At 49.2% G+C, this 26,329-nt stretch overlaps 1 protein-coding gene across 5 annotated transcripts in view; it reads left to right on the top strand.

Moving 5' to 3' along the window:
- C19H16orf95 (chromosome 19 C16orf95 homolog) overlaps positions 1-26,329 on the top strand; it is a 432,052-nt gene that overhangs the window by 381,937 nt on the left and 23,786 nt on the right. For all 5 annotated transcript variants that reach the window (XR_009498961.1, XR_009498960.1, XR_009498963.1 and 2 more), the window contains one exon: positions 18,156-18,240. The gene's annotated coding sequence lies outside the window, so the exon portion shown is untranslated. The remainder of the gene's footprint in view (positions 1-18,155; positions 18,241-26,329) is intronic.

Raw genomic sequence — 26,329 nt, 5'->3', positions numbered from 1 at the left:
TGCATCTATGTTCATCAGTGATATTGGCCTGTAGTTTTCTTTCTTTGTGACATCTTTGTCTGGTTTTGGTATCATAAAAAAGCTTGGTTTAACTCGACAGTTGAACAAACACTGCTTGGCATCTTCACCTCCGAATGATTGTACAACATTATTCCTTGCTGTTGTTTTCAGCTCATCTAATTAGTTGTTTCTTTCGTGCCAGACACTCTGCTGGGTCTTCACAAAGATTCTCTAATTTAATCTTCACTACCACCCTCTGAGGTTGTGCTTCCTTATCTGAGGCTCAGAGCTATTAAGTAACTTGCCTTAGGTCACCAGTTAATAAGTGGCTTAACCAGGATTCAAACCCAGGTCCATCTGCCCTAAGAATCTGGGCTCTCTGCAATTCATTCATTCCTTCATTCATTCACTAATCAGATCTTTATTGAGGATTTTTTGAGCCTTTTGCTACTCCTTTTTGTTTGAAGACATGATTAAGGATGGGAAGTATGTCTACAGAAGCTCATCTAGAGTGCACAGGAAGGCGCTGGTCCCTCTGTGAATAATTCACAAGGATAAGGATGAAGGACTCTGTTTCTCCAGCATCAGACATGGAATCCCCAAGCTGGAGCTGTTATGCCTCTGTGCTATCCATTTCAGTATGGAGGAGAAGTCCTAGGATTTAAAATAATTAGGAAATGGAAACCCAAACTGGAGGGACCCAAGGGGACGTTGGGATCAGTAAGACGTAAGACAAGTGGAAATACAATAATGAGACTGATCTTGGAAGAATAGCAAAACATCATTCTCACTCAAGCCTGGAAGCCCAGGTCAGGCTTTGGGGTGGGGAGCTGGGGGAAGAGGGGGTGGAGAGAGTGGAGACAGGATTAGGAGGTCGGGATGGACAGGACTGGGGGTGGTGCAGAGGGTCGGGGGTGTGGGGTGACTCAGGGCTCTACTTGCAGACCTGGACAACAAGAGATTCCATGCTCTCCACCAGGGGGGAGGCTGCTGAACGTGGTACCCGGAGACCATGGTGATGGACTAGCTTGGCCTTCACCCAGAGCAGCCCTGTGTTGAAGCTCCCTGAGCCATGGATGGCCTCTTCACCCAGGCTCCCTGGGAGCTCTGAGAGGGCCTGGTGCCCAAGTGCCCCCTCTAAGCCATCCTGGCTGGGCCGGTCTGGGAGGGGTTGGAGTCTCTTTCCTTCTACTTTCTGTAATGATCTCCAGGTTAATTCTAAGGTGCATCCAGGGTAGAAGCAACTCTGAAATACAGCTCTTTTTAAATACGATTATGCGTTCGCCCATTTCCCCTTCCTAGGAGTGCAGACTTCTTTGGTTTTTGTAAGTGGGGTGCCACTGGAGACCTCTGTATGATAGTGAGGGCGGTGGCTGGACCCTGGAGACGCCGCCCGGGCTTGCTGTGTGGTCTTAGCTGAGTCCCTTGGCTCCTTGGCCCCCAGTTCCTTCTCCGGAGGACCCTGTCTAAATCCCTATCCCTGGCACCCAGCCCGCTGCCGGCACCAGTAGCAACAGATACTTGTGGAATGATCGCATAAGCAAATGCAAGGGTTATTCCAAATAATTGAACTTAATCCTGGAAAGGCACCCACCCTACCTGCTGTAATCCTTTATGGCTCTAAATCCAGACTTCTTAGAAACTCGAAAACCAAGCCCCTCACATTTCACAGGGTGGTAGGTTAGAACATGGGATGGTGCTGCTGCCATGTTTTCAAAATTTTATTTCATTTGCCAAAACCTTAACATTTACAACCTTGGAAACCACCTTTTCACCGTTGGCTTGGAACGTCACCAACCCGCCCACTTGCACTTAACTCGTATTAAACCAGCGCGAAGCGGCAGGCATCTCGGAAAGGTCAGCCTTCAGCCCAACTGACCCTTTTTCTGTTTTGCAATTTTGCAAGAAGGGACCTGGGGCTTGACCAAGTCACAAACTGTCTGATTTGCGCTTTTCCCCACTAATTAAATTCAAACCATTAATCAGATGAGAGACTGTTTTCTTTTTGCCTTTGACCTCAAGTCGATTTGCTCTTCGCATCTGTCACCCTGGAAACTTTACCCTGTGGGACAGGGCTCGCTCCAGCTTTTGAAGTTGGCAGGGAAAAGATAAGGCCAAGGAGACCAACCAGATTCGCTTTATGCAAAGTAACTGTGAGGGGCTCCTGCAAAACCATCCACATAGACACATTACTCCCACAGCCAAAAAGACGGCATGTTATTGTTCTGGGGTCATTTGTTTTCATGTTATGTGCCCAAGGAGGTGTGTGATTTGTCTTTCAAAAGCTTGTTGCTCTGCAGTGGACACACCACTCTTTCCTACCAGGATTGGTTTACTGGCTGTTCTGCCTGCAAAACAAAAAAGTCCTGGGCAGATTTCAGTAGCTATTTGTTACTCACTTAAAGATCAAGTTCTGCAAGGTAAACTGGGGATGACAACTGAAAAATAAACACTGACCATGTGCAGGGTGCCTCTATTTTGCTGAAAGGTGACCCTGGCCCAAGAGTTTCAGGCGAAGTGGAGGTTACACTGTGTCCCACCGAAAAGAGAAAAAAAAAAAAATCTAGAACTAAAGTCGGCCTCTGGGATTTGAACCCAGGGACTGGGGAGAGTTCAGGGCACAAGCCACTGCTCTGTAATGAGCCCCGGTGTCTGGTTTCCAGAATGTCATGGTTATCAACCGCAGGGGCTTAGGTGGATTAACATCTGAACGCTGAGGCCGAGGCCGGTCCTGTTACTTGGGCTGCTTTGTTTGCTCATGTGAATTGTATCACACCCGCTGCACAGCAAGAAGTTGCTAGAGCTGAACCTAGTGGGACATGTTTCCATCCCAGGGCAGAGGTGACGGCTCTGGTGAGCTCTGCTCCGTATTCCAGGGCGATCGGACCCCACCATAGTTCTGCGTCTTTTAAATTCATGTGAGTTTCAAGTTTGAGCCTCTCTAGAGGGACATGCCGTTAGCTTATTAACCCAGGTAACTGATGATTTTCTCCTAACGAGAGCTTCACGCTGATAAACCTGGTCATTTTGAAAGTGGAGACATCCGTCGTCACAGCCCTTTCTTGAACAACATGCTATCGGAGGTGCTGAAATGTGGTCCCTGACCTTACGGGGTCATCTCTAATGTACTCTTTTTTTGTGTGTGTGGTCCCACGTATCAAATGAACAGAAACAAGTTTGGGACATTTTGAGGGAGAGATGCTCGTTGGATAAAAAAATTTCATGGAAGCGCTCAGGCTTAAACGAACATCGATCTCAGTGGGAGCTTTATAAATACACAGGGGCTGAGACCCTGCCAGAGATTCGAATGGATCCACCATTCGTGCATCAGACCTGTGTCAGCTTCTTCGCCAGGTGAACTGGTGGCTGAGCTTTAGATCAATGCCACCAAAGAGCCCAGTGTCCAGACCATCAAGGCATCTGGTCAGTTCTTGTAAGTGAATGAATAAAGCTGCCTTGGAGACGGGACTAAGTACTGGAACTCCAAGGTCTAGGGTGTGTGGACCAGCCAAGTGGGGAACTGGAGACCATCTACACGGTCAAGTCACGGGCAGACTCCTCGCAAATCATAAAGAAAATCTCACCTCGTGGCTTCATCTCCACTTGCGCTTAGAGAGGGGCAAGAAGGGCCTCCTGGCACGAGGCACAGATTGGGCAAAGGTCTGGGGTGGGATGCTCCCTGGCCCAGCCAGAAGGCAGTGGGCAGACCTGTAGTTTGCCCAGCACCAAAGGCCACCCCTTTACGGGAGAAGAAGGTTTTGGTCAATGCATTCAGAGAAGTCACTGTCATTTCCTGTGACTTTAGTCCAGGAGTCTTCAACTGCTGCAGGAATATTTTGTTGGCCCTCAATGTTTTAAAAATGAGGACATCTCATGTGTAAATCCACACAGCCTGATGCTCTTGATAAACTCCGAAGATCTGGCCACAGCAGGCCAGTGTTCCCCTCTGGAAATGAGAGCCCGGAGCCCAGCTGTGGCGTCCACTTTGGGCAAGCCCTGCGCTCTCAGTTTGCCAAGTCCCCCCTCTTCCTTATTGCCTGCCCCCATCCGCCTCCCTAGGCCACACTACCTGCCTGGACCCCGTAGGCCATTGGATCTGCAGTGCTTCACACAGTTGGGGAAACTTGTCCTCTGTGACGTGTTCACAACTCATGGGGAGGAAAGTCATCCACAGTTGAAATTCCTTGCAGGGGGACTGGATCAGGTCACCGATGGAGGAAGCCGATAGCCAGTCACAGGTTAACGAGCCTTGCGCTCTAGAGAGGATACATAAATATACCCCAGAGGGGATCTGAACTTTCCCCCACCTATCTGATCCGGCTCTAATTGTTACCAATTGGTATTCCCTTACGCCTCTGCTTTCTTTGTAATAGAGACGGTCTCAGGTTCTCATTCCGAGTGACCCTTTATTCCAACTGCCCATCCATGGGGTCACTGACTTCCTGGGATGAGAATTTGGGGGGTTTTGGTGTTTGAAACATCCTATTTTCTTTCTTCCCTAACCCAGCTCCGTTTATTTTAAATCACCAGGCATCCCCGTACCCTTGAAAGCTGTTCTTACTGCATCTGTATCACTAAGCAAAGTCATAATTTTACCCAAATCCTGAGACAGGCTTTTTAGTTTATTTGTTTGTGCATTTGTAAGAAATGAGCCCTTACAGGAGGACGTGTGTGGTGACTGGGTTCGGTCCTCGCTGGCCTTTTAACATGCGTCATGGATAATTGTCCGTAGAATTGCGAGCTGGTGATTGGTTTAAATCCCACACCGTGCCCTCTGACCTCTGACACTGTGAGCATGTGGTGGGCCAGGGTGAGTTCACCACACCCCTCACCCCGGACTGCCCTGACGTCTGAGCTGGATTAAGCATCTGAAGCATGACTTCTTACAGAGAACACGGCCCTGGGTCCAGGCAGGTGCTGGACCCTTTGGTGTGTACCTGGCCCTAATTTGCCTAATCAGGTAAGTTTGGCCACTTACACAATGAGCCACAGTGGAGAATGACAAGGAAGAGAGACACCTTCAGGGCTTCCCTGGCGGCACAGTGGTTAAGAATCCGCCTGCCAATGCAGGGGACACGGGTTCAAGCCCTGGTCCGGGGAGATCCCACGTGCTGCCGGAGCAACTAAGCCCATGCGCCACAACTACTGAGCCTGCGCTCTAGAGCCCGTGAGCCACAGCTACTGAGCCCGTGAGCCACAGCTACTGAGCCCGCATGCCACAACTACTGAAGCCCATGCGCCTAGAGCCCATCCGTGCTCCACAACAAGAGAAGCCACTGCAATGAGAAGCCCACGCACCGCAACGAAGAGTAGCCCCCGCTCGCCGCCACTAGAGAAAGCCTGCGCACAGCAACAGGGACCCGACGCAGCCAAAAATAAATAAATAAATAAATTTAAAAAAAAAATAAAGGAGGGACACCTTCTCCCCTTAGGTCTCCCCCCCGGGTGTCTCAGCCTAGGGACGTGTGCCGTGGCACCAGGAGGAGCAGAAGTGTGGGTGTCAGGGCTGGGGGTGGGCAGTGACAGCCGACGAGCACAGGGTCTTTTCAGGTGATGAAATTGCTTGGGTACTGGACCAAGGTGATGGGCACTCACAGTTGTGAATGTACTTAACGCCACTGAACTGTACACCTTTAAATGGTCAAAAGGCAAATTTGTTTTGTGTACTTTACCACAGCAACACAAACAGCAATGGGAAAGAAACAGAAGCTATTCAGTGAGAAGAAATTTTTTAAATGAAAAATGACCATTGATAACCTCAGAGAGAGAACAAGAGTGCGGGTCTCTCACCTTCCTCGTGGGGCATAATTATACATGCCTGTCTCACAAGCACACACACACGTACTCACAGCCCCCCATGCACACACACACCACCTCTGTAACCCCAGCCAACCAGCATCCTTGTCATGGCCGTGCGGACATCCCGGTGTGACCTCGGGCCCCGCCATTTCTTCTCCTGAAAACAGAGACCAAGGCTCCCCCCAGGATTCAGTAAAAACACTCGCCCAGGTCCAGGGGTCCCGACGTTGGGGTCCTAAACTTTGTGCTGCATAAAGGGAAAGTGAGCCGTCATGTTGGAGCCGTCCCGGTTTTCCAAAGCCCTTTTAGGGAGCCCAGACGAGATCACACCCAGGGAACTCTCAGAGCCTCCCTAGCCGCCTTCCTAGCATTAATTAGCTGGGTGTGTTGATTTCCCCCAAATGCTGAGGTTTCAGATCAGAACTGTGTCCAGGGCTGGGTCTGACCCAGCCACCCGCAGAGCAGAGCCATGCACAGGATACCTTTGAATGCCGGGGCAGGAATGCCACTGGGGAAGACCGGCTTGGGGTTCAGATGGAGGGAACATGGGATTTGCCGCACGCCTGCCGTCTCTGGTCTGGCACGGTGGAACCCAGTGAGATCCAAGCAAACCCTGTGTATTGTTTGCGGGGGCCCCATAACAAAGAACCACAGACTGGGTGTCTTAAAACAGCAGACTATTGTCTGGTTGTCGTGGAAGTCTGGAATCAAGGTGTCGGCAGGCCGTGCTCCCTCTGCAACCTGTAGGGGTCCTTCCTTGACCCTCTGTGCCTTTGTCTTCTCGTAAGGACCCCAGCCGTGTTCAGTTAGGGTCTGCCCTACTCCATCTTGACCTCATCTCTGATTACATCTGTGATGACGATTTCCAAGGAAGGTCACATTCTGAAGTGCCTGGCATCAGGACTTGAACGTATCTCTTCTGGGGGACACAATTCAGCCCATAACACCCAGCAGTCCCTCCACAGCCCAGCCCCTCTGGGAACCTCTTGGTGCCTCCTGAAATCCACAGTGACTGTTTGCTCCCGAGTGTCAGGACTCTCCACAGGGACCTCTCCAAAGCCCTGGCTTTCACGGTTTAAAGGAAGCCTAACATTGCGGCCATGGTTTTAATTAAAGGTTGATGGGCCATGTCATGACATCATCAATAAAACCAGCAAAATAAAAAGAAATAACTTAATAAGAGGCGTGGGAGGGCAGCCCAGGATTTGTCATGAAATTGCATTATGTAGCAATAAAACGCCATTTTAGAGAACACTGGCAGGGTTGGGGCTGCCCAGCGCTGTCCTTTGTTTACTAAGAAGTTCCACTCCTGCTCATCGACTTGCCGCGGCGCCTCCAGCACAGACAGTGCCCCCGAATGTGGAATCTGATTTGCTCCCAAGTTGGGTGAACTGAGCAGGTTCATTCCAAACCACTGGGTCTGAGTCAAGTTCTTTTCTGGAAATCGTGCACTGAAATTACCGGCACCCTCACGCAGTGGGGGCCGTGGTGTGACGATGTCTCTGTGTGTCACTGTGCCGCCTGCCTGGGCAACCAGCCTGAGACTCCAGAACAGAAGCCAGAGGGGATTCCAGGGTTTAGAATCAGGCTCAGCCTTAAAAATGGGGTTGGGGACGTCCCTGGCTGGATTCATCCATGGCTGTCATTTCCCTCAAGTTCACGGATAAACAGAAGTTTTGTAATATTTTTCAATTCCGCGTCCCTGTCTTCATGGTTTAGAAAATTTGCTTTCTTGGGAACTAGAAAGATTGGGGGAATTATGTGACCTTCTGGGAGTAGCCATTTAGGAGGAACACTGATTAGCGGGGACAAGTGTGGATACCACGGGGAGGCAGGTGAACGCGGGGCTGCCCTTCCCTGCGGGCTGTGCCCTGTTGTGTGTTTCACCAAAGCACCAGGCCAAGGGGGCTGGAGCCAGCTTGGGTCCGGCTGGCCATGCCATGAACCGCGGGGACTGCTTCTAGCAGAGCGGTGACTTTTTGCCATTTTCCCACCCAGAGGGGGTGCCCCTACGTAATTCGCACAAAGATGCCTTATAGGCGAGCATCGCCCTGGTCAAAAGAATTTGACCATCAAATACAAAAGGAGGGTGGACACACCACTTTCCAGTTGAACTCATGCACTCGTTCATTCCACAGTGTTTTTCTGAGCATCTGTTACGCACTGGGAAGTCTGCTATCTGAGGGAAGGAGGGCAGGAAGGAGCAGGGCCCTTCTGGATCTCAGAGGACACAATTTGAACCAATGGGTAGACGTTACATGGAGGCTGATCGCAGATGGAAAACACACACACACCAGGATGCCTCTTGGAGAAGTAGTTTAGAATCATCTGGAAAGTGGAAGCTGTGTACATTTCATTCCGGGTGTATCCCCTGGAGAAACCCGGATCCAGGTGCACAAGACAGTCCATGGCAGCATGATCATCAGGTGCCCCAGCTGGAAACAACACAAATATGTAAGAACAATCACACCAGTGGGTGACGGTGGTGCCATCTTATAAGAATGACGGTGAATGACTGCAGATGAACTCGTGAACACGGTGGCAAGCAAAGGAAGCAAGTCACCAATACACAGCCACTAAGATGGTGCTTCGTAGAGTTCAAACGCAGCAGGGCTCCCTTACACGTTCACGGCTGGACACGCATGCACTACATGCGGAGAAGGGCAGGGACGGCGCTCGTGGAGGCTGGGGCCGTGGGCAGCTCTGGAGCAAGGAGCTGCCCCAAGGAATGAGTGGGGAAATGCAGACTGAGCCCTCACCAGCTGGGAGCCTCTAGCAATTGCAGACGCAGGACAGACACGGGGGCCGGTGATGTGGCAGGAACGTCTGAGGCTGCCCTCTTGGCTCTTCACACAAGGGAGGGCCTCTGGCCAGCCTGGTCAGGGGCAGGCAGAGCCGTGACTCAGAGCATCCTTCTCCTCTGCTTGGCCTGGAAAGGGAAAATGTGAGGCCATTTCTGGGGAATCTGCTGCTTCCAGACCTAGGCTGCATCATCCCCGCCACCAGAAGGAAGGAGGTGAGGCAGGGGCCACGGCAGGTGGGAGGACCTGATGTCCCATTTGGGGCGAAGGGGCTTGGAGAGGTGGCAGGGCTGTGGCGGACACACCCCTTCTCCAGGGGTAAACCACGCTGCTCCCTTTGGGTCCTGACATCCCAGGTGAACCTGCTCTCTGGACCAACTCATGAGATCTTGCACTGGATGAGCCCCTCCTCCCCCGGAAGTCTTTCCTGGTGTGTCAGAGGAGGTGGATTTGCCCCTGTAGGCCGAGCCTCCTGCTCCTAAGATACCCATCTTGTCAGAGACCCCAACCAGGCCCGCGACCACGGTGCTCAGGCGCAGGTGGTACACTAAACAGACGGCACCCTGAGCCCTTGGAGCCCCCACTGTCGTTAGCTGTCAGCGTTGTGTTAACCCCAGAATACCTTCTCTCGCTGACCCTTCATCCCACCTAAATCCACTCTTATTTTGGTCATTGAGGTCTTGAAGCATCCAATTAGAAATAAACAGCTCCACGGCGGAGTCACGGCCACCATCTCTCCAACGTAATTCAAAATGAAGGCTGATATTTACCCAAAGCCCACAGCATGCCAGGCCCTCTGCAGTGTGCTTTATGTACGCCAGCTGACTTGATCCTTAAAAACCCCTATGATATTGGCACTGCTGTATCCCCCATGTAAAGGATGAGGAAACCGAGGCACCGGGCAGTCAGGGAATCTGCTCTTGGACACAGCTGGGGTTGGAACCCAGGTCTTCTGGCTCCAGAGTCTGAGCTTTGAGCCATTACACTGTCATCCTGGTTTGGCTTAATGGGTCCAGTGTGGTAGCCATGGTAGCTACTAGCCATGTATGGCCATTTAAATGTACATACATTAAAATCAAACCAATGAAAATTCAGTTCCTCGGTTGCACTAGCTAGTTTAGGCCCAGGGGCCGGGGTGTCTTCTCTGAGGTGGTGACATTGGAGTGGTGGCTGGATGGTGGAAACGAGCCGCTTTTGTGAATCGCCACGGGAAGAGTGAGTGCGTGACTGATCGGCATATTCCGAAAACCCCAGCTGGAAAGGTTCTAGTGGTGGAGAAGCAGAAAAAAGGGCCCTGAGGCCAGGGCAGGGCTGCTTTAGGGTCAGGCCGTGGAGATGGACAGGACCAAACCCCAGAGGGCGTGTGGGCTGTGGTGAGGAAATTCCCATCTACTCCACGTGCAAAGCTTGTTGCATTAATGCCTCCAGTCATGGATTCGTGGGAGACATTGGAAGCGTTAATGCTTTTCCGGGTTCCCAGTCCAAACGGAATCACTTGTACTTGGTTTAGATGAACACGCAATAAAAAAATGCTGCAGAAAAGATGCTCCCCGCCCTTCCTGGTGGGTTCTCTCTTGAAGGGAGTGAACTGCATTCGCCGTTTCCACACCCTACCTGAACTTGGCCTTTTCTCCCAGCTGCTTCTCCTCTGGATGCACGGAGGTCCATCAGGTCTGGGTCCGAGGAACTGGACTCAGTTTCCAAAGCAAAGAGAGACACAGAGACGACAGCAGAGATGTCTGTCTCAACACAGGCAGGAGCTGCCCGGGGGTCGGGTGAGATGCAGATGGCTGGGTGGACGTGAGGTGGGCTGACTGCACCCTGTACGTTGAGGGCATTTGCTTTCCCGTGCAGGGACCCCCTCTGGAAGGACCCTCGAGGGAGTGATGGCTGCACGCGTCTCCTCCAGGGGAGGCTGGGTGGCCAGAGACAGTGGTGGCAGGGGAGTCGTTTTTCACTGAAAACCCTTTTGTACCTTGTAAATTTTGTTCCGGGTGCATGTGTTAGCCATTCAGAACACGTGCAAATACACAACAATTTGTGTGTGTTAATCTTGTATCTGCTACCTTGCTAAATTCATTTATCAGTTCCGGTAGCTTTTGTGTGGAGTCTTTAGGGTTTTCTATAAATAGTATCATGTCATCTGCATATAATGACACGTTCACCTCTTCCCTTCCAATTTGGATACCTTCTATTTCTTTTTCTTGTCCGATTGCTGTAGCAAGGACTTCCAATACTCTGTTGAATAGAAGAGGTGAGAGTGGGCATCCTTGGCTTGTCCCAGATTTTAGCAGGAAAGCCTTCAGCTTTTCACCATTGAGTATTATGTTGGCTGTGAGTTTGTCATAAATAGCTTTTATTATATTGAGATATCGTCCCTCTATACCCACTTTGGTAAGAGTTTTTATCATGATTGGATGTTGAATTTTGTCAAATGCTTTTTCTGCATCTGTTGAGATGATCATGTGTTTTTTGTCTTTTGTTTATGTGGCGCATCACATTGATTTGCGTATGTTGAACCATCCTTGTGAACTTGGGATGAATCCCACTTGGTCATAGTGTATGAGCTTTTTCATGTGTTTGCTAATATTTTGTTGAGAATTTTTGCATCTATGTTCATCAAAGATATTGGCTTGTAATTTTCTTTTTTGGTGGTATCTTTGTCTGGTTTTGGTATCGGGGGTAGACAACAAAATAGTTTTAAGTAGAAACCGATGACTATCTCTCATGAGGTCCTACTCTATGGGAACATGGTATTTCACAAGGATTCATTGTCTCATGGTGAGATCATATAATCATATAGAACCTTGGGTCTAAAGAGGAATGTTAAAGATCTGGCCCAACCCCCATGTCACAGACAGATAGACGGATCCAGAGAAGTCGGAGGTGCTCCTGAGGCCACACAGCTGGTTTGGGGCACAAATGGGATTAACATCCAGGCCTTTTGTCACCAGCCTCTGTTCCTGGAAGATGCTCTAATAGGCCAGATGCTCTCCCTGGAACTTTCCATTTCTAAGTTTCTAGAATCCTGTAATGAAAAAAGAAAACACAGCCCCTGTAATGGCTTCCACGTTTTCAGACAGAAAAATGGAGATTTATAATCTGACTAGGGTCTGTGGGCGAATTCTACATGCAAGAATCTGGCGGACAGTGTTCTCTGATGGATGAGGCGGTGGTGTTTGGGGCCATGTGGATGGTTTACGGCAAGACTGTGGGATTGGGAGATTTTTTGGCAAGTCCCAAACATAGGCATATACGGAGGATTTTATGCAAAATAGCTGACTAGCATCTAATGCTGTAATTAATGGAATGAATACAAAATGCTTTTGTAATTTGTTATTACTGAGCCTTGCTTATGTAGCAGTTACCTTGTGTCAAGAACCGTTCTGAGCACTTCACAAAAATTAAGCTGTGCAATATGAGCACTGTATCATGGTAATTTCAAGGGTGAATTTTGGAGTCATGTAGACATGGATTTAAATACTGGTTCTGCTATTTTTATTAATTATGTGACCGAAGTCAAGTTACTTGACCTCTCTGAGCCTCTGCTTTATTCGTCCGTAAAATGGGGATGTTACCAACTGTCTCACAGACTTGCAAGAAATGAGGCAAGCTCTTAGTTTGAACTGTATAAAGTGTTGACTTTCGACCTGTTTTGATTTACAAAACTGGCAGTTTCATATGGTTCAAATATATAAAGAGCTTAGCCGAACGCCAGCACTTGGAAAGCACTGAATAAATAATAGCTTTTTTTTTTTTTTCAACTTTAGCTTGAGAGGAGCTAAAATACAAGAACCCTTTCTGCCTAGAAGACTCTGCATTGCTATATGCATTTTCGTTAAGTGCTTTGACGGACCCTTTTGTCCCAAATTATTCTTCAATAGGACTCACTAAAATAACTGAAAGGCTTTCACTGAGATCCAGCCTTTGAAAGAAAGAAAATTTTGATGGTGATTTTTGAGTTTCCATAAGCTCTCGTTTCCAATGGCTTCAGCTCCGGTTGAATAAGGCTGCTCAGAGCAGGCGGCTCGTGGGCAGTTTAGGTCATGAATCAGGAACGAAGAGCCCCCAAGGCGGGCTCCTGGTGATGCAAATTCCTCAGCCCCGTGTCGCCCTTGCAAGGTGGGGGGTCCCATCACAGCCCTTTGACAAATGCACAGCTCCTGGGCCAGGGAACCACAGGAGGTGAGATTCACATGGGCTAATTATATCAGAAGATAGATACCCTCCCCAGAGGGAGACCCCTTCTAGTCCCTTTCCTGCCAAAAACACCATAGCAACCAACATGGAAATGCCATTCTGTCCCTCAGATGTCAGCGCCTTTCTCTGGGAGGGAGAGCAGATGTGTGTGCAGATTGCGACCTCCTACCCGAATGGAGAGGTGGCCCACATGCCCAGGTCACACTGCTCACTTCAAGGGAAAAGTGTCAAAGAGCATTGACGTTTGGGGGCTCAGGAGGAAACCAAAATTATGGCTTCAGGAGCTCAATGACCACTGGCCAGGAGTGAAATCAGAAGCCTTCCATTCCCGCAGAAAAGAGCCATGGCCCTGCCGTGCCGTGAATTCTCAGCACCATTTTCAACACCAGCTATGTTTTTACATGTGTTTAGAGTAGCGTCACGGGTCTAAATCATCATCACTAAGTTGTGTAATTACCCACTCAGTGCGTCACCCATGTCGAGGATGGTATGAAGAACGTTTAATGGGTAGAATTCCTAGGGGTTTATATTTGAGAGTCCCGTCTGCCAGCGCAGTCACCCTGGGTGATTGCATTGCTTTCTGATGCAGTAATGGCCGAACACTGGTGTAGTGACCTGGTCAACACACATCACGCCAATCACGGAGAAGCCTGAAATGTCTGTGCACTCAGCTGCCGCCGCCCACGTCCCCACCAGCCGCTTGCTGACTCCAGTGTGACAGATCCTCAACCAACAGGGTGCCCCACCATGTAGCAATCCTTACCTGCTTTATAAATAAGCATTTTAATTGTGAAAGAAAGTTACCAGGAAAACAGCTGCTTGATTACATCATAAAGATAGAGCATAAAACACACATTCAACCACTGATGACGCAAAACATTTCATTTTTACCCTGTGGAAATCAGAATACCCTATACAATACTCTCCACGTGTAAATGATCAGTATAACTTTAGACAAGTTTGAAAAGGAGCCTGGTTCAAAGCTCCTTGAAGATCTGATTTGAAGGCTGTGCTGGGAAAATACAAGATGAGTCTGGAGCATCTTGTAGTGCCAGAAATTAAGAAAGTGTGTGTTTTTGAAAAAAAGATGGGCAGTGTCAAGAGGACACAGAAGTCAATAATCCAAAAGATCTTCCAGTGGCCAAAATGGAACAATTTGAACAATAAAATAAATAATGAGAGTATTGGGTTATTACCCAAACAATAAAATAAATGTCCATGAGCCCATCCTGATATAAATAGATGATTGAATAAATAAATAAATGGAAGAGAAGGGACAAATCCTTCCTACAAAAGAATTCCAAATAATAAATGTACAAGGAATGAGGGAAATAAGAAATCACCATTAGGAAGAGCTGCTGTGGCAAGATCCACTGATGATGCTAAAGTTAGTAGGTGGAACTTTAAAAGAAGCAGAATAGCTGCAGAGCCTCGAAGTGTCTCCCCTAAAAGATTTATTGATTGCTGTTAACGGTTGTAGCCGTATGTCCACAGATTATCTGATACTCGGCCCTCCAAGACGTACAGCTTAAATATGGACTGGACTTGGTGACTCTCTCCTAACCAAATAGAGTATGGGAGGGGAGAACAGGGAACTTTCAGTGGAGGAAGCTGGCAGGCATCACCCAAAGTGATCAAGTGATCATCACCCATGATAAGCCATTCAGACAGCATGCACCTCCTGATAGGTGGGATGAGAAGGACACATCCATTCTGTGATATTCTTCCCCCAAATCCATATCCTCAAGTCTAATCATGAGCAAACAGTAGACAAACCCAATTTAAGGGACATTCTGCAAAAGATCTGACCAGGACTCTTCAGAGCATTATGGTCACAAAAAAGAAGGGAGGTCTGGGAAACTGTCACAGACGGGGAAGCCTAAGGAGACATGACAACTAGATGTGACGAGGTCCCCTGGATGGGATCCTGGAGCAGGAAGAGGGCCTTCATGGGAAACAGGGATCCCAGTGAGGTCGTGTCTTAGTACTGTAGCTGTGTTGGTTTCTCCATCTTGATCAAGGTCCACGGGTCGGGTGCGAAGTTACCTTTAGTGGGTGGACTGTATTCAGAAACTCTCTTTACTAATCTTGCAACTCTGAAAACCTAAAATTATTTCCAAATGGAAGGTTTTAAAAATATACGTTGTTGGGCTTCCTTGGTGGTGCAGTGGTTGAGAATCTGCCTGCCAATGCAGGGGACACGGGTTCGAGCCCTGGTCTGGGAAGATCCCACATGCCGCGGAGCAACTAGGCCCGTGAGCCACAACTTCTGAGCCTGCTCGTCTGGAGCCTGTGCTCCGCAACAAGAGAGGCCGCGACAGTGAGAGGCCCGCGCACCGCGATGAAGGGTGGCCCCTGCTCGCCGCAACTAGAGAAAGCCCTTGCACAGAAACGAAGACCCAACACAGCCAAATAAATAAATAAATAAAATAAATTTATTAAAAAATATATATATATACGTTGTTCACAAGTTTTCTTCCCCTGCATTGACTATCACTATTCTGTGATAAGATCAATTACTTTTAATAAAAGAGGAGAAAAATGAGCTGGCACCCTCATACGCTCCCCGGGGTCGACGGGGTGGGTACCACCTGGAACAACCAGTTTGGAAAACAGTTTGGGAAGAGCTGCTGAACCTAATATGAGCCACCCTAGGACGCAATAATCCTGCCCCTACGTATGTGCTCAACAAAACTGCGTGTGTATGTGTGGGTGGGGGGGTGTACCAAAAGACATGCGCAGAAATGTCCATAGCAGATTCATTCATAATGGCCCCAAACTGGAAGCAGCGCAAATGTCCATCAACACAAGGATGGAAAATATGTTGTGAAATATTCGCACACTGGAATAGTGTCCAGCAGAGGGTCTCAGAGTGGGGTGCACAGACCCTGGGAGTCCCCGAGACTCTCTCAGGGGATCTGAGAGAGCATTTTCATAACATCACCAAGATCCATTTGCTTTCATACTCCCATCGCGAGAGCATCTGGAGGAGAATTCCAGAAGAACTCCTGAGTGATGTGACATCGCAGCAGACAGGATGAAGGGGCAGATGTGAGAGCCCAGCTCTCCTCTGTTGAGTGAGACACAAAGAGATTTGTAAAAAGGCAAAACAAGGCCACTCCACTCACTGCATGTTTTGAAAATGTAGTCATTTTTATTAAAACATGTTATTTATAATAACATGTAGTGTGTTTATTACTTTTCCAAATAAGCTAATAAATATGTTTCTAAATTTCTCCATTTTGTTAAATTTCAGTATACATTCATAGACATAAAGAAAGTGAAAGTGTGCTGAGACCAGAGGCTTTGAGAAGTGCTGCCGTTTCACAGTGAGAAAGTCTGGGCTGCGCGCTGCGGGCCGGACGGGCGTCACAGCCCTAACGCTAAGTGAGAGGAACGGTCGGAGCCCTGTCAAAGGCTCAGAAACAGCCAGAACCTCTCCTGCGAGAGCGACCAGAACAGGGGGCTCCTCTGTGGGGGGAACCACCTGGGTGGGGACACAGGACAGCCTTGAGGGCTGGTGGGCGTCTGGCTCTCAAGCTGGGTCATGGTTACGCAGGCACGTCTGCTTTGCAAAGTTTATCAAACTTCGGATTTGTGCCATTTACCCTACGTCTGTTTCTGTTATCCTTCACTCAAAAATCCCCCCCCCCAAAAAAAAATCCCCCCAAAGAGGGACACTCTTGTCTTACCAGTTGAAATAACTGCACTGCTGGACACTCAGCCCCACGGCCAAGCTTTGGGACCAGCTGGCCCTGAGTTCACTGACCAACCTAAGTCACTGCTCAGGCCCCTGGGCTGGTGATCGGGGTCGGGGTGGGGAACCACGGGAGTGAAATCACGCCCCCCACCCCCCTGCCACCTCGCTCCTTCCTCCTCTGCATGAGCAGCTGGCCCGTGAATGTCTCTTGACCGTGAGGTCCCTTAACCCACCACAGGGAAGGAGTTTGCTGCCCCACACCTCCCCCCATATCAAGCCCGCCCTTGGCGTCAGTGGCCAGGAATGTTCAGTTACTGCCCCAGAAAACCGTGCCGGCTCCAAGACCCACCTCTAAACTGCATGGGATACATTGGCCTGGGCCCCTGATGGCCCAAGCCCCTCACTTATCATTGTTACTCATGAGTTCAGGAAACGTGCTGCTGGATCTTTCCTCTCCCGACAAAAATGCCCCAAACCTCCGTGGGCCTCCCTGCCCGCCCCCGGGATGAATTACACCAGCTCATAAGCACACGACTGTCACTCCCCCTTCTCCTCACAGCTGGGGCCATATTTCAAATAGCAATTAATTGACGACAAATAGTAATTAATGGGCCACATTCCTCCTTCGGTGAAGTACACAATTCCGTGCTCCTCGCACTGGGGATGGGCCACACTCTTGTTTTCTTTTAATCTGATTTGAAAGAGGAGCGGTCCCTGGGCGGCAGGGACAGAGCCGGGTCCCCTGTGAGTTCATCGGTGTGGCATGCGCGGCCTCACTGTGCTCAGATATGAAAAGTCAACCGTCACAGCCCTGCAGGGGCCTCGGGGGCGTGGGTGAGGAGCCTAATGAGCCGTGGTCCCAATTTATTAAAAATCATAAATATTCTCCTTGGAGGCAGGGGGCAGTCAGAGAAGGCAGGAGGCAGCTTCTGGCTGATGTGTGTATGTGTGTACATGTGTGTGTAAGTATGTGCGTGTACATGTGTGCACGTGTGGGGGGGGACTGATTTCCTTTTTTTTTTTTGAATTTTTGAATTTTATTTTATTTATTTTTTTATACAGCAGGTTCTTATTAGTTATCCATTTTATACATATTAGTGTATACATGTCAATCCCAACCTCTGTGGGACTGATTTTCAACGAGTGTGACCGAGCAGGCAAACCTCTCTTGGAAGCAGGGTTTTGGATGTGGTCCATGTTTAAGTGCATGTCCCAGCATGTCCCTTGAGAAGGCCTCTCACCTTGCTTATGACAAGAGTGTCATAAAGTAACTGTACATCCTCATTATTCACTTGGCCCAATATTTGCTAGGTTCCTACTGGGTTCTCCACCCTGTGCTCAACGCAGGAAATAAAAATGGGTCAGTCACGGCCCTTTCCATCAAGGGGTTCACAGTCTCCCTGGGGAGAATGACAGGGACATTTGACATGTGGGGACATAATGATTACATAATACTAGTAATAACAACCAGCATATTAGGGTCACAGAAGAGCATTGCAATAACCGTAAACATCTGTGATATAGTAATGCATGCATTTCTTGACAAAAATACGTTCAATAACAAGATGTCAACTGTAATTTCGAATGAAGATAGACAAAGTTTCAAGGTATCCACAACAACGGAAATGTGATATGAAAATATCTGATTTCTGCAGGGGAGACGTTTCCTTGGTGCCGCTATGCTGCCATCGTTTGCTGCCCGCATTCATATCGGAAGCAAAATCTGTGATTCAGCGAGAGGTTAGTGCAAATAGCGGCAGAATGATTTTCCCATCCTGGTTTGTGGACCTCCTGGGTTCCACGTGGTCCAAGGGTGCAGGTCATGAACCCCTGCTGCAGGAGGTGAGAGCTGCAGTGCGGGAGAGGCCTGGGTCCCTGAGTTGCACTTTGGAGGGGAGAGCTGCCCGCTGGCCTAAGGAGTGACGTTCAGCTGGACTCCCTGTCTTTGCTTCTGAGTCCCACGCAGCAAGCGGAATGGGGGGAAAGCAGCTCTGAAAATCTTAACTGGACATAACCAGTTCCCAGATTTACATTCAACCCTGTAGCTAGTGTTCTAGTGCCTCACTGCATTCCAAGCGGGTCTGTGTGTCACATACTCTGTCTCAGGGGAGGAATAAAGGCATCGTCTTAAGATTTGCCAAGGCATGAAATTACTTGAAAAAGCCCCAAACAGTCCAGGCTAAAGAGCCTTTTTTCTGTGAGCAGTCTGGAAATCTGACTTTTGACGGTCTAGTTGAAATTGCTTTGAATACAATAGGGATGGAAGGAAGGGAGGGCTAAGAATTTTCAACGGAGCGCCTTTATGTGTTAAATGCTGTATGAGATGCTTTTCACTATCACTATCTCACTGTACACTGCCTCATTTAGCTGGAAGGCTCTGGCACTGCCTCACCGCAGAAAAGCATTTCAACGGATTAGGGTGCAAGTAGCACATATCCAAAATAGTTTAAGCATTAATTTGAATTTATGGACCCATATAACTGGAGAATCCAGAGATCAGGCGAGCTTCAGGCTCAGTTTGTTCCAGCAGTTGACAGTGCCACCAGACTTGTGCTTCTTTCTCGAGGGCAGCTTCGCCGACAGAATGACTTCCCTCGAGGTGGTCAGGTGGCTGCCAACTGCACCAGATTCCATGTTTCCTTCTTCACCTACAGGAGAAGAGACAGGGTGTCTTCCCCACCTCACCCAACCCAAGTCCCGAGATTTGCTCTGATTGGATGGGTTTATGTTGCAGCCCCATTCTTGAATCCATAACAGCGTCAAAGCAGGTGAAGTATGTGATTGTTCCAAACGACCTGGGGCCTGAACAAACCACATGACTAGGAGGTTCAGGTTCCTTGCAGGAAGGGAGGAAGGGGGATCACAGATTCTGAGAAGCGGTGAATTACAGCCACTGCAAACAAAACAAAACAAAACAAAAAACCCAACAACAGCTAACAATAACAGCAAACTTCTGATTATCAAACTGAGTGAGTCTAGTACCATGCTGCGTAACCATCTCATTCTGTGTGTGCCTTGCAGGCTTTATCTCACAAACTGGGGCCCAAGAGGTGCAGTGCTCTAAGTGTCTGTGTCTCATCGGCGCCAGGTCTCCTGGGGAACCAGGTCCAGAGTCCAGACACCTCCCTGGAGGCCCCGCCCATTCTCAGCCTTGGTTTCCCCATCTGTAAAATGAGTTGGGCTGACTTTATCACCCCTAAGGGCCTTCACCGTTCTGAGGTTCTAGGCTGCTTGAATCTCACCCTTCTTGGGAGTCGAACCCTCGGAGCTCACCCTCTGTGTTGCCTTTAGCATCCACGACCCCTGGGTCTTGGGCTCCCTGCCAATGACGTAAGGAGGTCAGAGGTCGGGGCAGTGGCTCTGTGAGTGGCTGTGCTCAGGACACACACGGCATATTTCAGGCATGCCTTCTTGGAGGGTGGGGAGATATCTGCACCCCTTCCCAAGGGTGAGGTGGGGAAGAGACTCCCCATCTCAAGGGAAAAGTTCCTAGTCTGTCGGCCTAGACACGGGGAAGGAAGCCCAGGAGCGAAGCTAGCCTCACCTGCAGCCTCTCCGCACGTGGCAAGGGCTGCATTTTAAATGTGCTTTTTCAGAAGAGCATCAGGTGAAATGGTCACCCAACCAGGGGGAGACCCGGAATAGCCAACTGCAGGCTGCTCTTTCCTTGAGAGCATCTGGGGCTTTCAGCTTTGCTGAGACACTGTGTCCCACAGTAACTGGGTGCATCCAACCAAACTGACGGATGAAACAGAAAAACTCCTCAAAGCCAGGGAACTTTGATTTCACGGCATTATAACCACTGAGGACCAGGACAGACATTGGCTTAAGTGGACATTTTCATGGGTCAGTTACAGAAGAACTAGAACACTGATCATGTCAACTCAATTGTCACCAAAGTAGCTTTTTTCATTATTTAAAATTTTTATTGGTCTATAACATTATATAAGTTTCATGTGTGCAGTATTCCATTTGTACTTCTGTCCACACTCAGCATGCTCGCCACCAGAAGTCTAGTTTCCTTCCGTCCCATACTGTTGACCCCCACCACCCGTTTTGCCCTCCCAGCATTATGCACAATACCTGAGATACAGAAACAACCTAAGTGTCCATCGACAGAGGAATGGATAAAGAAGATGTGGTACATATGTACAATGGAATATTACTCAGCCGTAAAAACGATGAAATCTTGCCATTTGCAACAACATGGATGGACCAAAATATCTTTTTAAAAATGGATTCTAGGGACTTCCCTGGTGGCACAGTGGTTAAGAATCCGCCTGCCAGTGCAGGGGACACGGGTTCAAGCCCTGGTCCGGGAAGATCCCACGTGCCTTGGAGCAACTAAGCCCGTGTGCCACAACTGCTGAGCCTGCACTCTAAAGCCCGGGAGCCACAACTACTGAGCCCACGTGCCACAACTGCTGAAGCCTGTGCGCCTAGAGCCCGTACTCCACAACATGGGAAGCCACCGCAATGAGAAGCCTGCGCACCGCCACGAAGAGTAGCCCCCGCTCACCGCAACTAGAGAAAGCCTGTGCGCAGCAATGAAGACACAACGCAGCCAAAAAATAAAAATAAAAATAAAATGGATTCTGTAGTCAAATGCTCACTCACTGACCACCTGGCAGTTTGTCCAGACATGTATGTAACGTGGTTGTCGACCATGAGAGCAGAGTCCGTGGTGTGCTGACTAGTGTTAACAGCCAGCTCTCTGGGCGGAAGCAGTGCTTGCTCATGGCCGTGGTGTAACTACTCTGTCTATGGCTGATTTCAAGCTACCTATGGGACCTCACTGGGAACACATAGTCATCAGGTCTGGAGAGCCCATGCTGGGTGACTCCAGCACACCACTGCCTGGAAGGAGTGTACCATTTTTCATGCAAACTAGGATGCTTTGGAGGGTACAAAGGGAGCGCAGTTGATGACTACACTGGACAACGGGCATAAACCAGGACACTCCCAGGCAAAGTGGGGCGCCTGGTCCCCCTCATTAGAGATCAGAGAGACCTGACATCCTCCCAGCTCTCCCATTTTTCAGATGAGGGAAATGAGACTCGAAAGGCAGGATAACTTGCCCAAGATATGGAATATGTTACCTAATATCCCAACTGTTATACCTTCATCAAGAGCACCTCAAATGGCAAAAATGAAGAAAAATAATACCAGCTGGCTGCACTGGGAGAAAAGCCATAGTGTCTGCTGGATGCAACAGGAGACCAAGGGGGTCCACTCAGAGTCTTGCTTAATTGTCTTCGGGGAGAATGTGCACTGGCTACACCTAGTGATCCACGAAATTGCTCTTACCCTGAATACTCGCCCATCACCTGCCCTCTGAAGGTGGGCGCGCATCGAAAGCCATACATTTAGACACGCGCACAGCCTGCCCTGTGATGTGGGGCCAGGGGGACAGCGGCCTGCGGGGAGGAACCTGGGTCCAGCCTCGTCTCTGCCTTGACTGCCTGGGGTCTGCAGGCTCCTTGCTTCTCCTCTCCTCTGCATTTCAGACTCCTTACTTAAAATAAGAACATTAGCTTAAAAGATGCATTTTGTTTTGCCCAGAGGATGATTTTTTTTTTTTTTTGAAGAAATGCACTTAGGACCTGTGCCCACCAATCCTGAAACTTCCCCCTCCCCGGCGCTCCCGATCCTCTGATGGCTTGTTGCGCTTGATTTAAATTCCACGACCGGCACATTTCCTAAACCTGGGCTGCCAGATTTAGCAAATTTAGTGTAAGTTTGTCCCATGTCGTATTTAGGACATATTTATACTTTAACAAGTACTCTTTTTTTTAGTCTGAAATTCAAATTTCACTGGGCATCTTGCATCTTATCTGGAAATTTTACGGAGGCGTTTGAGCTTCACACACCTAGACTAGAGTCTCTAAGGCATATTCCAGCTCTAAACGTTCATAAATATCCACTAATTCATTCAACAAGCATTTACTGGTTACCTATGGCATGTGCATGTTTGCCCTCTGGAAAATACAGTTGAGTCCTTATCTAAGCCCAGAAACTACGTAGTTCAGTCTCAAAAATCCATTGCAATCCAAATACACAGTATACCAATCAAAAGTAATTTCAGAATAACTCCAATCCTTTACTTACTTTTCTTTAAAACCACAAAGGGACTTGGACCCACCATCCCTAACAGCATACCTAGAAGGACCCTCCTTGTCTTCCCTTCCCTGTGTGCCCAGATGCTGCATCAGAGCTGTTCACACTCAAAGTCCTTCCCAAACTCCACTCTGAGCCCTGAGCCACCTTCCTCTCCCCCCAGCCCCGCATTCCATTATTATGCTATAGACCTAGCTGCTTATTCGCTGAAGACTTTCCTTTGGGAAGAGAAAGGCAGCGTTGGCGATTTTAGAATATTCTGCACTGGCCCCAAGGGACAGAGGAAACCCATGAACACACCTGTGTTTGGAATTTGTGTCCTGTTATCTGAGCATTTGGAAACCGTGTTCCCGCCCTCAAGAGAACTTATCAGCTACACAGGGCACAAGATATACCCAGTAAAATAAGTTGAAAATATAGTTGCAGGGCAGCAGCATTTCAACACTGGGAAATAAATACGAAAGGAAGAAAACCAGAGGAAGAAGTCAAGGTAGGCTAGAGGAAGGCAGACGATTTTCTTGAGTGATCTGTAGCAGACGCCATCGGGTCACTGCCTAACCTCTTCCAGCTCTCGGCAGCCCCATCTCATTGGTGGAGGGCTGTCCGAGGTCCCCAGAGTCTTTTCTGCCTACACACACGTGTGGCGGGACAGAGTTCCAGGGAATTAACCACCCTCCCCCGCCACAGGAGTAGCCCCCAGTCAGTGACTGATGAGGGTTGGCATGTAAATACCCCAGTTCCCTCTCCTTGGGTGCGATAATTCTGAGGTCTGTGCTCTACATCATTTCCCAGATTAACGTGCTTGATAATGACACTCCCAGCCCCTCCCCAGTTGACTCTGTCCCTTCTCTGGGTCACTTCTCCACCTGCCCACTCCCCTGCTGGTGTTCCCTAGGATCACCACCCAAATAAGCAACTCACATTAGAATCCTTGTCCTGGGGCAGCTTCTGGGGATCTCAAACAAGACAGACACGAATAGCCCAAAGGATTGGCCAAACTCACCTCTGAGGTCAGAAGGAGACACCAGCCCAGGAAGGGAAAGGTCCCCGAGGTTTGCCTAAAGAACATATTTCCTGCAGGTAGAGCCCTGCCGTTGACCCCTTTCCTCTCAAGAGCTCAGCAACCCGGCTAGAATAGGCGCATCCTCTCCATCCCACTCACACGTGGAGCAAAGGAGCTCAGAAAGACTTGGGACATCTTCTCACGGATTTCTCTTCCTGGTTTTGCCTTCTCCCACCTCTGGCTCTTTCTGTTCTACACAAGAGAAGCTGGGATCACAGCTATGCTTACTGATGGGTACTCTCTGAATAAGGATGATAACACCGATAATAGCGACATATCCTTAAAGAGGGCTTACTCTGTGCCCCGCACTGGGTGAAGCACTTTACATGCATCGCCCTCCCTCCCCACCCAGCCCCCGGCGTTTCATCTTCACAGCCATGTGATGTGGTACTTTTAATATCCCCGCTTTACATATGAAGAGTGTAAACCTCTGAGGCTCAGAGACAGTAACTGACTTTCCAAGGACACACAGCAGGGCTGGGAGGAGCAGCCTGTCTCCAGAGCTCACCCTCTTGAGATGCCAAGACCCGACGGACCATGACCACGGGGGCAGTAAGGGGCCCAGAGCCCAACAGAGGCAGCCAGAGAGAGTCCCCTCTACCTAGCCTTTCCTGGGCATGCCCTTGGGTGCCGTTGACCGAAGGCCAGATGTTAGCCTCCAAACTCTTCATCTGATGGGTGCCTTGACCCTAAGTTACTCAGAGGTTCCAGACGGGGAAACAACACAGCCTCACTGGCGTGGAAACACATGCTGAGGGATTTCTTTCAAGTTTCCCATTACTTCCTAGTTTATCCTGGATGGAAAACCCATGAATGAGGAAGGTGGTGTGCTTCAGCCCCCAGTGCCTGACAAAATCTATCGGGCAGAATCGGCAGTGGGAATTAGAGAACACTAGCCCCTCCTGGAATCTTCCACGGAACGGATTCAAGCTGCTTCTCATCTTACCCAGATCTTTCCGCCCACTACTGGAAGAGAACACGACGTGTTACGTTTCTGAACCACTCGATCCTATAACCTACCGACGATCCATATGTGCTTCGTGCCGGCCCCACGCGCTGGCTGGCCAGCCTTTCTTCATCTTTCCCCGTCAACAGCTGTGCTGCCTGGCCTGCTGCTGCCTGCCGGGGAGACCGGTGAGGCCATCTCAAGGCGAGACGTGAGCCCGGGAATCTCATAAGCATTTTGTTCACACAACTTGGCCTTCTTGTGAACTTGCAGCCCGCTTCTGTTCAACTGACCCCCAAATTGCCTGGGTCACTGAGACAGGCCTGAAGGCCGCGATTATAGCCCTGAGCTTGGGCTTCCAGCTACAGCCCAACACACATGGGCTCGGAATCCTGATCGGGTTACGGAATGAGCGAGAAAAAACTCTGAATGCAGACAAAATCGTGCAGCCAAACTGGCGTCCCCATCCCACTGGAGTGTGTGGGAACCAGAAGAATCAAGCCTTGATTGGCCTGTTTTCCCTAAGAAAATGGCCACAAGGTCATTCTGATGGAACCTCCTGCCTTGAGATGGTTCATGTCAGCCCCATTCGGAGTTCCGGCTGATGGGAACTTAAACATCTAGAGAGTCATCACGCCTCTAACAGGGAGAACCCTGAAATGTTCTCTTCTTGTTGGAAGCAGAGGAAATGCCTTCTGGGGGAGGGCCTGTAGGGAACCCAGACGAGGGAAGGGACTCAGCATTCAGCACCCTTCACCTCAGCCCTGGAGTTGGTCCACACGATAAGGAAGTGATAACAGGGAGCTAGGGAGTGTGGAGCTGGGGAGAGCCCCAAAGTGGGGTTCACAGTGGGTGCTGGCCCCTCATCACTGTGTGACCCTGGGCCAGTTGCTTTCCCTCTCTGGGCCTGGGTTTGCTTGTCAATAATAACAATAATAGTAACAACCACAATAATAATTATTGCTGAATTTTAATAGTAATCAGTGCCCTTGTCCTGTTGTTTGCCCGGATCATCTTCTTTGAACACCCCAACAGTAATTCTGTGAGGGAGGCATTAGCATCTGTCTGTTTTTATAGATGGGGAAACTCAGACTTTCATGTGCTTAAGAGTAATCTGCAGCATTTGTTTAAACAAATGCAGAGTCCCTTTCCATTCGATGTGACAGGCGTTTAGGATTCTGCTGCAAACAGTCTACAAGATTCTGAGAAACGCTGCCAAACCGAATCGGGAGGGCTACGCGTCCTGCCCGCCAGCCCCCCCCCCCCACGCCCCGTGAAGCATCCCCCTTGTCAGGGCCGGGAAGCTCCAGGCTCCTGTGAGACAATGTGGTCGCCATATGCAGGGCACCCAGCGCAGGCACGCTGGGTAAATGTTATTACAACGATAACAATGATTCCACTTAGGATAACAATGATGGAAATCTGCATTAAACGACTTTAAACCGCTGATACCTTCCCCTTTCCCCACTCACAGAGAAGAAAGGGATGCGAATTTGTCACTTGAACCAGCAGCTGTGGTTCATCTGGACTTCATCTTTTCTGCTATCATCTTTATTAGCAGGATTTTTTTTTAATGAGTAAGTTTTGAACTACCAGGTGTTTTGAATTTTTGTCTTGTTCTCTTGCATACAGGAGGAAATTCAAATAGAGAGCGACGTATTAATAAAAACCCAGTGGGAGGAAAGTGCAGCCTCTCCCCCATG

Source organism: Balaenoptera ricei, chromosome 19 (genome assembly GCF_028023285.1).
Source record: "Balaenoptera ricei isolate mBalRic1 chromosome 19, mBalRic1.hap2, whole genome shotgun sequence".
NCBI lineage: Eukaryota > Metazoa > Chordata > Mammalia > Artiodactyla > Balaenopteridae > Balaenoptera > Balaenoptera ricei.
Note: the sequence above shows the minus strand (reverse complement) of the source record. Positions and strands in the feature narration are given on the sequence as shown.